The sequence below is a fragment of the Phalangium opilio genome, unplaced genomic scaffold, assembly GCF_054372755.1.
Source record: "Phalangium opilio isolate 3A_F unplaced genomic scaffold, DU_Popi_V2 ptg000105l_1, whole genome shotgun sequence".
Taxonomy (NCBI): Eukaryota; Metazoa; Arthropoda; class Arachnida; order Opiliones; family Phalangiidae; genus Phalangium; species Phalangium opilio.
This window is the reverse complement of record NW_028324207.1, coordinates 7,980,769-7,992,857: the sequence shown is the minus strand read 5'-3', so window position 1 is coordinate 7,992,857 and position 12,089 is coordinate 7,980,769.

Genomic DNA, 12,089 nt, shown 5'->3' with positions numbered 1-12,089 from the left:
CGGCTTGGCTCGGCTCGACCATAAAAAAGCTCGCTCGTTAATTAATCGAGCCGCAAAAGTGGCGGCTCGGCTCGTCACGAGCCCGAGCTGGCTCGAGCTCGTGAACAGTCCTAGCTAGGGTTAAGATGTACGCGGCGATCGGCTAGGGTTACGACAAACGTCTAGCCGCCCAATGGCAGGACTTCCACCAAAGGTTCACGCATTTGCGCGGCGTTTTCTAATCATTTACCGTCACTCTATCGCCTTATATAACCTAAATTTCTAAAAATTATTAAAGAGGCATACGCTATAATTCAAACGTCAGAAATAGCTGTGTTTAAAATTATTTAGAGAGTAACTTTCTTAAAATGATTAAAATAATATCAGAAGTCCATTAAATTAGCTTACGAAGTAAGCAAAAGCTGGGTTTGGGACTCCCCTCTCTTGTCTAGCAATACTGAAGAAGGACGACACATTCGCCACCTCGCGATAACATTTCTCAGATCTCCGGTTTAGGTGCAACTCGTACACCAAATTTTGCCCTATTTAAGAGAAAGAGCTATTGGCTGAAAATGAACGCTGGATCTTTAAAGGGAACGGAAAACTCCCCCTAGCATAGATTCAGGGGAAGGGATAGGGGCTGTGAATTTGGGAACAGTCAAGGCCATTCGGTCTTTTATGATTCTTCATAAACCTACTGAAAAAAAATTTAAAAAAAAAAAAACATTTAACGACCGTGGCAGTTCTTTATTTTTAACTTTTTATAAAGCAAACGTGCCCATACCGGAAATTCCCGTCCCTTCAGAGATCAATTATGATTTGCGATGCATTTTAGTATGACCACAAATTTAGAGTTTAAGTATTGAATTAAACTACGATATTTCGTGCCGTTATCAGCTTAAACAACTAATTTTACAATTTCATTTAGAAATTACCAATTTTAATTTACCCATTTGTCAATAACGGAATAAATATCATTTCCGCTTGATTGGTTCGTTCCGAACAATATTTGCGTCCTCGCAGACAGGAACGGGTACGAACTAGGGAAGGCATTGAAACGATCTTGGGACAGAAAAATCTCCTTCCTATGGTAATAAAGCTTTCATTCTATTATTACATTCAGAAGAAGCAGGTCCCGTATTTCGAAATACACTGACATTTCTCTGGAGCATACCAAGAACTCCATTCCACGAATTACCAACTTTCGCACCCCAAACTGGTTCCGTACTCGGAATGATAGTAACGCTGCCAAAATATTTTGATTAATGTGCTTTTTGAACGTGAAAACTGTCTAAAAAGTGTATTACTTGATATTGTCAAGACTTATTAGAACACGGAGGAATTGAATCATATAGCCAGCTTTCTCTCCTTGGTTATTCACAAAAATATGCGGTGAAAACTAGAAGCAAAGGCCATTATCAAAAAGTCTACCCAAAAATCTACTAAACTATTTGAAAGATCTTAAAAGAACCTTAACAGGAATTGGCGTGAGCGAAAATTGATATTGCTTGGGAGTGGCAAGAATTTTAAAATTAAATGTTTGAAACTCACTTCACGAAAGACTGCTGTGTAGTATCTTGTCATATCCATTGAATAATACTCCTGTCGACCTGCTTTCAATAAATGAACTCAATCTTAACAGTATATTAAAAAATGAATTCAAGTGATTTATAGATGCAGCTAATTGGGTCCGTTCTCAAGTTGAAGCGTACTTACGACCTGGCAACGGCGCAATGATCATTTGACACGGGTTGAATTTTTTTGAATGGATCGATCTCCGCGTACGAACGTAAATAAAAGCATTAGGAACAAAACTAAACGTATTTTTATTATTAATAATAATTGACCAGATTTCGCATTAGAGCGTTACTTTTTTACCAATTGTGGCCTGAATGGGTATTGTGGCGTGTCACAAGCAGTTTTACCAAAGTTCTGAATAATTAATCTTTTTTTTTTGCGGAATTGAGACTTCTTTTTCTTACGAAGTACAAGAAACCAAACAAAGCAAATTATAAAATATAACAATTTATATTCATCCAATTACGTGCAGCATTGAAAATTTCAGTTGTGATTTGAAATGGCAAATGTTGAAATCTCTCCTTTAATTTGCCTTTCAAAATGGATTTTCTTTGTATTTGCTATTCGAAATTATACTTCAAATTTTCTTGCTCTACAATTTCATTCCAATTTTTGTCTGTTATTTGTTACAAATTGTTAATTTGTCTTTGTTGTGACTATTAAAATACAATCAATGCTCTTTACAATTAAGCACACTCTTATATACTATTTTAGTAATTCAATATTGCTTCGAGACTATAGCCCAACATGCGTCTACTTTAGAAGTTGACTTACACTATTTAATATTATGTTTAACATTTTCTTCGCTAAAATGCGTCTGAACTTTTGCTATTATGTGCGAGTCAACATGGAACTGTGAAAAGTGCTATCAATTTTCGGTTACAACAACTATTTTTAATGTTATTTTACGTATTCTATACTAGCTGTTACCCGCGGCGTCGCTCGCGTGCAATTAGCACTTCCATCAAAAGGATATAAAGAATGGGTAGATTTTACTGATTCGACTAATATTTTGTACCACCCTAGGAGCGAAGGCACTCGTCGTTGCCCGTCAGCCCGTCGGGACATTTTTTATTACTTTTCACGCGGACAGTTTTAAGTTTTTGGCCGCCATTTAAAAAGATGGCAACAAATCGAACCCAAAAGACCATTCAGCCCATCTATAGGTTAAAGGAAACCAGTGTACTAAATATTTTTGAAATCGGTTGAAACGTGCGAACTTTGTTGCAGGGAGAAGATTTTTTACATTTCTGGGCGCCATTTTTTAAGATGTCGGCGGATTAGAAAAATCTTTCTTAGTACGCGCCTTCTACTTTAGAGTAACGTTTCTGCAAATTTTCAGCTTTCTAGGCCAAGCAGTTTGGGTTGGGCGTTCATTTTTAGTCAGTCTGTCAGTCAGTCAGGACTTTTATTTATATAGATATAGAATAGATAGATTGTAACTTTGAACAAGATGAGCCCGGCATATTTCTACATTTTCGCAATTTCTACCGGGTAAAACTATCCTATTTAAAAAAGTAGCAAGTGCTATCTGGAAAATTTCACAATGAATTAATTTATGAAATGCGGACATCGTTAGCTTTTCTTTCAAAGACGCTGTAGATATTTTAAGATGTACACATGTTAACTTTTAAAGTGTTCACGTAGATTTCGAGAAAGAGAGCGATGAAGGAGGCGGAGAAGCCCAGGATACAGACGCGAAAAATGGCCTTAAAAGCTTTCAAGTTGATTACGACGAAAGAATCCGGTGTTTCTACTGTCTGACAAGGATGCCATTCCACTTTAAGAGATGGGTTCAGGTCCTCGTAGCAACCACCCTCAGTCATCTGGCGCAATCTGATAAATGAGAAATTTAACTATACCACAATTAATGCAGAAATTAAGAGGGAGAAACTAACCGTTTGTTGACTGTCTCAATCAGGGTTTGCGAAATGTTTGTGCTGAAATAGATCGTCCTGTAGGTTGTCATTAAAGTTTTGCTTAACCTCATTTTACACTTTCCTGCCTTAGCGTATCTGGCTTTGATTACATTCCAAAGATCGTTCCCAGGAAAGATGGTGAATTTCTCTCGATTTTCAATTCCCGCATGAATATTGTTATTTTTTCTTATGTTGCTCCATCTCTGGTAACACGTATGTGGGTTGGAGTCAGCTCGCTTTGTTACCTCCGCAAATGCTGGGCTAGTCAATGCGTTTTTCTAAAACGAAAATTTTAAAAATTAGTCAACATAGTTTTATCTTTCTTGAAATCCTTGAAGGGCTTTGAAGGAGATATGTTTTAACGAATACACTTTTTCCAAATTAATAGCTCAGGCAGGGATATTAGATGTTTTAGAAGCCTTTTCGCGTTCTCTCCTACGCGCACGCGCACCGTGTTGTTTTTTCCCCTTTCAAGGACAAACTGAAGTCGTATTCCGTGTATTATTCCTCCGTTTTTTGCATCAAACCGGAGCTAAGCCGTTCCACAGCTAGCAGCCTATTTCTCTCAGATTTCACATACTCCTTTGTTATAGATGTAGTCATTACTCTATGATTAAGATTCTTATCTATGTTTTAATTAGTCTATTTTGATTATCTTATCTAACGCAGTTTTAGACCATATGACGCAGCTCCAATTGTATCTGTATATAAGCGAGATCTTTATCGTAATACGCACTTCTCATCGGGCTATGTAACGGACTACACATGTGTATTTTAACTGACGTACTACACGAGTAGGATAATAAATATACCTTTATGTTGAGTTAACTATCTTTGAGTATTATTAGTAACGAACATAATATCCTTCATTATCCTTGATTGGTATTGAGAACTAGAAATCCAGTAAATATGCCGATAAGGCTTCCACAATTTACCTTCGAATCCCTCTTATAACCTCTATTATCCCTGATTCATGGCCGTATTTAGCAGGCTAGCAGGGTACAAGGGCTTGGTTTACAGCCACGGTGGTACAGAACTGATAAGCAAGTAATTTTTTAGCCCAATCGTAAATATCGGACGCTCAGAAGCTAACCGAATGGCAAAATTTTCCATCGCAATCGATAATTTACAAACATCTTACACCCATTATTTGTCTAAACGGAGAGGGTTGTGGAAAGTTGACATTTTTCGTTCTTCTTTAATCAGGCCACTTCGGTAAAAGGCTCCATCCTCTAAGACATTGACTGTGTGATGTTTTTAAACCTCATTGCTTCCTAAAATTACCTGAATAAAGCTGTGAACTGCGCTGCCTTTCGTCAATAAAGGATCTGCACCCGGAAAGCGAAATATATCGTCAATGTTGTCGAAGGGAAGGGCTTCTGATTTGTTCGAGAACTGGGATGTCATTTCCGAAGATACGAACACCAATACAACGAATGAAGCCAGACTCCACAAGACAGATAGCAACCGAGTGACTCCCTCGCACTTTAAGCTTTGGGGACCTGAAGAGAAGAGACGGTTAAAATTAAAACGGACGAAGAGCTTCTTTTAAAGGTTTTACTCGTTCCCAGAAGGCATTGCAACAAAAACAAGGGAGGAAGTTTCGATTCCAATTTTCCGTATTTGGAGCTCAGTTTCCCCACAATGTAAATCAGCAGCGCCAGACCACAGATAACAACAACAATCTACATTAATCAAACATAATTATCATTTTCGATGCTTTCTAGTATGACCACAAATGTAAAGTTTAAATATTAAACTAATCTTCGACATTTCGTGCCGTTATGAGCTTTAACAACTTCTTTACATTTTATTTAGAAATTACTAATGAGAATAATCAACATCAAGGTCATATCTCTCTAGCTTACAAATGAGGGTATTGTGTGTCAGGTTCTCGCTGACGAGCGTCTCATCCCGAGTGTTCATAAAAGTTAACAACCCAAGGCGAGGCCGACCGTATTTACTGTAGAGTAAACGGCAGTTCAACACCCTAAAGCTATTATCACACTTGCACGGTAGTCGGTTGACAACTCGTTAGCCCAAATAGTTTTGAAACACTCTTTATTGCTGGTTCAATGCGATTTGCACAGCCTCGGTTCACACCTTAAGACGCTTCAGTTAGTGCTGTCTGCTTATCTTTTCGTTGCTGCTGTCTGCTAAGGCCGGTCAAAATACACTTAATACTAGTCTCACTCCAGGTGAAACATCCCTGAAAACTACAAACTAGCTCCGAAAGCCTCTTCAAGTTGGTTCGCGAAGCAACTTCAAGAAACCGCGTTTGTTATTAGCTTCTAGAGTGTCAGTTTTGTTCACACTAAACTTTGCAAGCGTTTTTAATCACATTGAATCGGTTTCCCATGTAAGTGTGAACGTGGCTTAAGTTTTTCTCTCCTAACATATTTTCTCGGCCCCAACTCAAGGGCTCTGCCCCATTGGACCGAATCGCATTCGGCCGAAACTAGTCCCAATCAACCGAAAAACTCGCACTTTTGGCGGATTCGGTCCAATGGGACAGTCCCATTGCATCTTTGAAAGATTGCATCTTTACAAGCAAACAATTTCTTTGACTTATAATAAAATAATGGTCAAAGAAATTGAGCATACGCGAACATTCTGTAAAATATTAAGCACCTATTTTAGTTTAGAAGAACCAAATACTTTCAGATGCCCGAAAATTTACTTTTTAAAGGTAATTTTAGTTTATTTTATTATTTTAAGTCATATTTATCACGTTATCAGCTAATTAATAGGAGAATATTTTGGAAAAGGTGGCACCTAACTATTAGGAGAATATTTTGGAAAAGGTGGCAGCTAATCAATAGGAGAATATTTTGGAAAAGGTGGCAGCTATTAGGAGAATATTTTAGAAAAGGTGGCAGCTAATTAGTAGGAGAATATTTTGGAAAAGGTGGCAGCTAATTAATAGGAAAATATTTAGGAAAAGGTGGCAACTAATTAATAGGAGAATATTTTGGAAAAGGTGGCAGCTAATTAATAGCAGAATATTTTGGAAAAGGTGGCAACTAATTAATAGGGGAATATTTTGGAAAAGGTGGCAACGAATTATTGGAACCATTGTTTTGGAAAAGGTGGCAGCTAACTATTAGGAGTATATTTTGGAAAAGGTGGTAGCTAATTAGTAGGAGGATGTTTTGGAAAAGGTGGCAGCTAACTATTAGGAGAATATTATGGAAAAGGTGGCAGCTAATTAATAGGAGAATATTTTGGAAAAGGTGGCAGCTAATTAATAGGAGAATATTTTGGAAAAGGTGGCAACGAATTATTGGAACCATTGTTTTGGAAAAGGTGGCAGCTAACTATTAGGAGAATATTTTGGAAAAGGTGGTAGCTAATTAATAGGAGAATGTTTTGGAAAAGGTGGTAGCTAATTAATAGGAAAATAACCAAACAGAACCGAACCTAACCTACCCGAAACCAAAATATTAAAATTTGAATTTAAAACTTAAAAATTGATGGAACTACCATTAAGATTATACTTCATTTTAAGCATAATTTGTTTTATTAATTCTAAATATCTCTTGCCTTGAAAGGAATGAAAGTGAGCGTTTTAATTAGTATCACGAAACATTTAATTTATATATTTTAAAACTACACCACCGAATCGCTGACGGCTATCGTGTTTCAAGTTATATTGATGTATTTTTTAGGGCATATTCGGACGATTGGGATTTCGGTCCATCGGGAATATAGCCATTGGGCTAGATTTTGAAATTCTAGCCAAACATTTTCTGTCGAATGCGATTCTGTCCATTGAGATTCGGTTGAATGGGAATTCCTCCCCCCCCCCAACTCAAGTCTGCCACGGAAAGCTGGCTCCCCCAAAAAATCCTCTCCCCTCCCTAAAGGGCACGAAACTTGAGTTTTGGGATTGGAGGTTGGTTCCGCGCGTGATGAGCAATTCGGCCAATAGGGGGACGGAAATCTTTGTTTTGGCGGATCGAGTTTAAATAACGAAACGTATTTTTTCAATATGAATTTCGAATTTTGCTTAGATCTTTTATCTTTTTAGCTAAGGCTTCTAATTTATCCATTATTTTTTTTTTTATTAAATAAAGTCTTTAAAAAACATTAGGACGCAACACGATACGCCGTCTCCGCAAAAAATGTAAAACCGTCCACGTGGATGAGCCCTCCATGCTTGAACTTTCTCGGACTAAAAACAGCCCCGCCTCCACCGCTTAGGAGCGCTGCTTCAAAAGCTCGTTCTCTCGTGGCCGAGATTTTAGAATTTATTCTCTTAATTCACGCGAGCTCGGTTGTGAATGTAAAAGAGCTCATCGTCACAACTTACAGATGTAGAGCCTACGGCAAAAAGCCGGAAATAGGACCTTGATGTTCATTATTCTCCTTGTGTTAACGTTAATTTACCCATTTGTCAATAACAGAATAAATATCATTTCCGTTTGATTGATTTGTTCCGAATAATATTTTCACCCTTTCATTCAAAAACGGGTGTGAAGTAGGTAAGGTATTGAAACGATCGTAGGACAGAACGCATGGGTTTAAAATAAAATCTCCTTCCTGTGTTAATAAAGCGTTCATTCTATTATTACAGGCAGAAGAAGCTGGACACGTATTTCGAAATACACAACGACTGACATTTCTTTGGAGCATTCCGAGAACCCTATTCCAAGAATTACCAACTTTCGCACCGTTATTTTGTTTTATACTGGGGATGGTAGTAATGCTGTAAAATTATATGGAGAAATGTGGTTGGTGGATTTAAAAAAGTACGTGAATCCAAATTTTATTACTTAATATTGTCAAAACGTTTTAGAACACGAAGGAATTGAATCATATAGCCAGTTATCCCTCCTTGGTTATTAAAAATAACATGCGGTGAACTCTGGTAACAAAAACCATCTATCAAATTCATGATCAATCATCAATGCATTCAGGGACAAAGTGGATTATAAAAGGGAGTTTACCCAAAACTTTCTAAGTAATTTCAAATATCATGGAATTAACATTGTATGGAGAGTGCGATGAATTTTAAAACTAAATGCTTGAAACTTACTTCACGATAGACTGCTGTGTAGTATTTTGCTATTTCGACGTTCATTATGTCTTCAAGTCTTCTTTAGATTGATTTAGTATACTCGTGTGGTCATGGTTTAGATTGATCAATGTAGTCGGTGGGTGAAACTTAACTGTACATTAAGGAGTGAAATCAAGTTCTTTAAGAACGTAGCTGTGTTCGTTCTCAAGTTGAGGCGTACTAACGATTTGGTAGCGATGCATTTTTATTTGACATGGGTTGAATTTCTTCTAGAGTGATTCGATCTATCCTGGAACACGAACTAAGAAAGACTATTAGGAGTTAAACTTCACGCGTTTCCGGACTTGGTTGCAACGAGCTTCGCATTGGAGCTTTACTTTCATTTAATTTCTGGCATGAGTCAACATTGTGGCGTGTCGAAAACAAAACAGTTTTCCCAAAGTTCTAAGAAGTTATACATAATTATTAATTAATGTAGGCCTAGTTCAATTTTTTTTCTACTTTATAGACACTTTAACTTGCAAAAGTACAACAAAAAACCATGTTCTAAAATATACCAATATACCAATATACATTTATCGCGAGTCCATCCAAGAATTGGAAAAATTTCAAATTTTAGTTGCGCATTTGAAATGACAAATGTTGAAATCTCTTCTCGGAATATTTCCAAGGCAAATGAGTCTTTCAAAATGAATTTTATTTGTATTTGTATACATACATCATAGACCTTGCCGATATGTCATCCATATTTGTTAAAAAATGTTCAATTTTCTTTGACGTGGCTATTAATTTACAATCAATAGGCCTTCAATTAAACACACTGCAAAGTAATTACTATATCTGCAATTCGATATTCATTCAAGGCTATAGCCCTACACTTGCGTGTACTTTGGAAATTGATTAACACTATTTAATATGAAGTTTAACCTTTCGCTATTATGTGCGAGTCAAAACGGAACAGTGTGATGTGGTTTCTATTGTCAGTTACAATAACTGCTTCTAATGCTATCTATGTATTCAATATTGTACTTTTAGAACAAGATGAGCCCGGCATATTAATACTTTTGCACAATTTTTACAGGGTGAAATTTAATTTTTAATATTAAAAATGTAGCAAGTGCTTTCCAGGAGAGTTTTGAAATAAACCAACTTAAGAGATGTGGTCATTGTTAGCTTTTCTTTCAAAGACGCAGTAGTATATCAAGATGAGCACATGTTAACTTTCAATGTGTTCACGTAGATTTCGAGAAAGAGGGCGATGAAGGAGGCGGAGAAGCCCAGGATACAGACGCGAAAAATGGCCTTAAAAGCTATCAAGTTGATTACGACGAAAGCATCCTGTGTTTCTACTGTTTGACAAGGATGAGATTCCATTTTGAGAGATGGGTTCAGGTCCTCGTAGCAATCACCCTCAGTCAGCTGGCGCAATCTGTAAAATTAAAAATTTAACTGTATCGCAATTAACGTGGAGCTTTAAAGTTGAACCTAACCTTTTGTTGACTCTCTCAATCAATGTTTGCGAAATGTTTGGGCTGAAATGCATCGCCCTATAGGTTGTCATTAAAGGTGTGCTTAGTTTCATTTTACAAATTCCCGTCTTGATGTATCTGGCTTTGATTACATTCCACAGATTAGAGTCAGATGTGATGATGAATTTTTCCCGATTTTCAATTCCAGCATGAATATTGCCATTTTTTATTAAGTTGCTCATTTTCTGGTAACACGTTTGTGGTTTCGCTTCAGCTCGCTTTGTTACTTCCGCATATGCGGGGCTAGTCAATGCATTTTTCTAAAGCGAAAATTTAAAAAACAAGTCAATATGGTTTTATCTTTTTCAAATTTAATGAAGGGGCACAAAACCTATTTTTCCGATTGCAGCACTACCAATTTCCTAGTTCCTGCATTGCAATGTCTAGAAGCCTAGCAGTGTACCCTACTACAAGGGTTAATTTGAGTGGCGGCTATGGTGATTTACGTACAAAACCATTCAAAATTATAGTTTAGTTTGATATGTAGAGCATTGAAGAACAAGTAAGCTCTAACCTGTTCATTTTTAAGCCTAATCGTAAATTGTACACGCTTAGAGGCTAACTGTCTAAAGGAAGATGACTGTGCAAAGGGGATATTTTTCGTTCTTTCGTTCATTTAATGGAGCGTCCATATAACTAGGTCATTTCAGTAAAGGTTCCATCCTCTAACACACAAACCGTGTTATTTTCATAAACCCATTACTTTTTACCATTACCTGAATAAAACTGTAGGTTGCGGATCCATTTATCAAAAACGGATCTGCATCCGGAAAGTGAAATATATCGTCTATGTCATCGAAGGGAAGGGCTTCCAATTTGTTCGAAAACTGCGATGTCATTTCCGAAGATACAAACACCAATACTACAAATGAAGCTAGGCTTCAAACGACCGATAGAAACCGAGTAACTCCCTCGCACTTCAAATCTTGGGGACCTTAAGAGTAGACACGGTTAAAATTTTACAAGGGCACAAATAATTTCGCATTACTCCGTGTGGTTTCGAATGTGCTTAGGTTGTATGGCACCCAACAACGATTTTAGGCTATACAATGGCTCCCATACATTAAAACGTTCATAGTGTCACATAAACTTGAGAAATGTCCAATTCAATACTCGCGGAATAAAACCTTCCAGTAACAAATTTCAGAATTTCGTTTCCCATAAAACTAAATCCATCAACTTACTGGTCTAATGAAGGTGTTCCATATGTCTATGAAATTTCTAAAATAACCTCACCACGACTAATCGCCTTCCAGTGAGTGATGGCTTTCTATACATGTATATGTATACGATAACTGGTTCTGAAGTCGAAAAACTGGTAGGTTAGGGACAATATATGCTTATACGGAACTAGCAAACACACAATGGGAAATTTGTCATTTCCCTTATGAGCTTAATAATGATTCTAAACTTCTACGCGTGTGGGGTGGCATAGCGGTTAGCGCTTTCGCCTTGCAGCAAGAGGATCCCGGGTTCGATACCGGACTGTGGCACTGAGTGAAAATCAGGGAACAAATCCTTCCGCGTAGAGTTTGCAAGTTCTTTCCCCGCTTGTTAAAAGGAGTTTTCCTCCGCGGTCTAAACCGGCTAATCCTTTCCATCAAATCTTGTAGAGGTTAACGGTAATAGTTAATATAGAGCGCTGTAGGTTAGCTGTAGGTTAGCTGTGGCATAGGGGATAGCCACTACCCCTCTATGCATTGTAAAGGGACCCACCTGTAAACAAGCCTCAGGCTTAGTGTTTAAATCCCTTCGTAGACAAAAGCTTAGATTATTATTATAACGATACGATTCACAATTCCATTTAGAACCCGAGCTTTATACCCAAATTCAAAATCATCCTTATGCCACGATTTTAGAACTATCTAACCTGCCACTTTTACTAGTCCCCGTTACAATTGAATTATCCATGAAATCGCGTGCACTGCCTTTCCCGTGAATCACTAAATAACTAAATAACTGTTTATCAGCCCATAACTCCGTTGGATATTACATAACCGCACACGGAGTAAAAACAGACGAAGAGATTATTTCAATTGTTTTACTTGTTCCCAGAAGGCATTG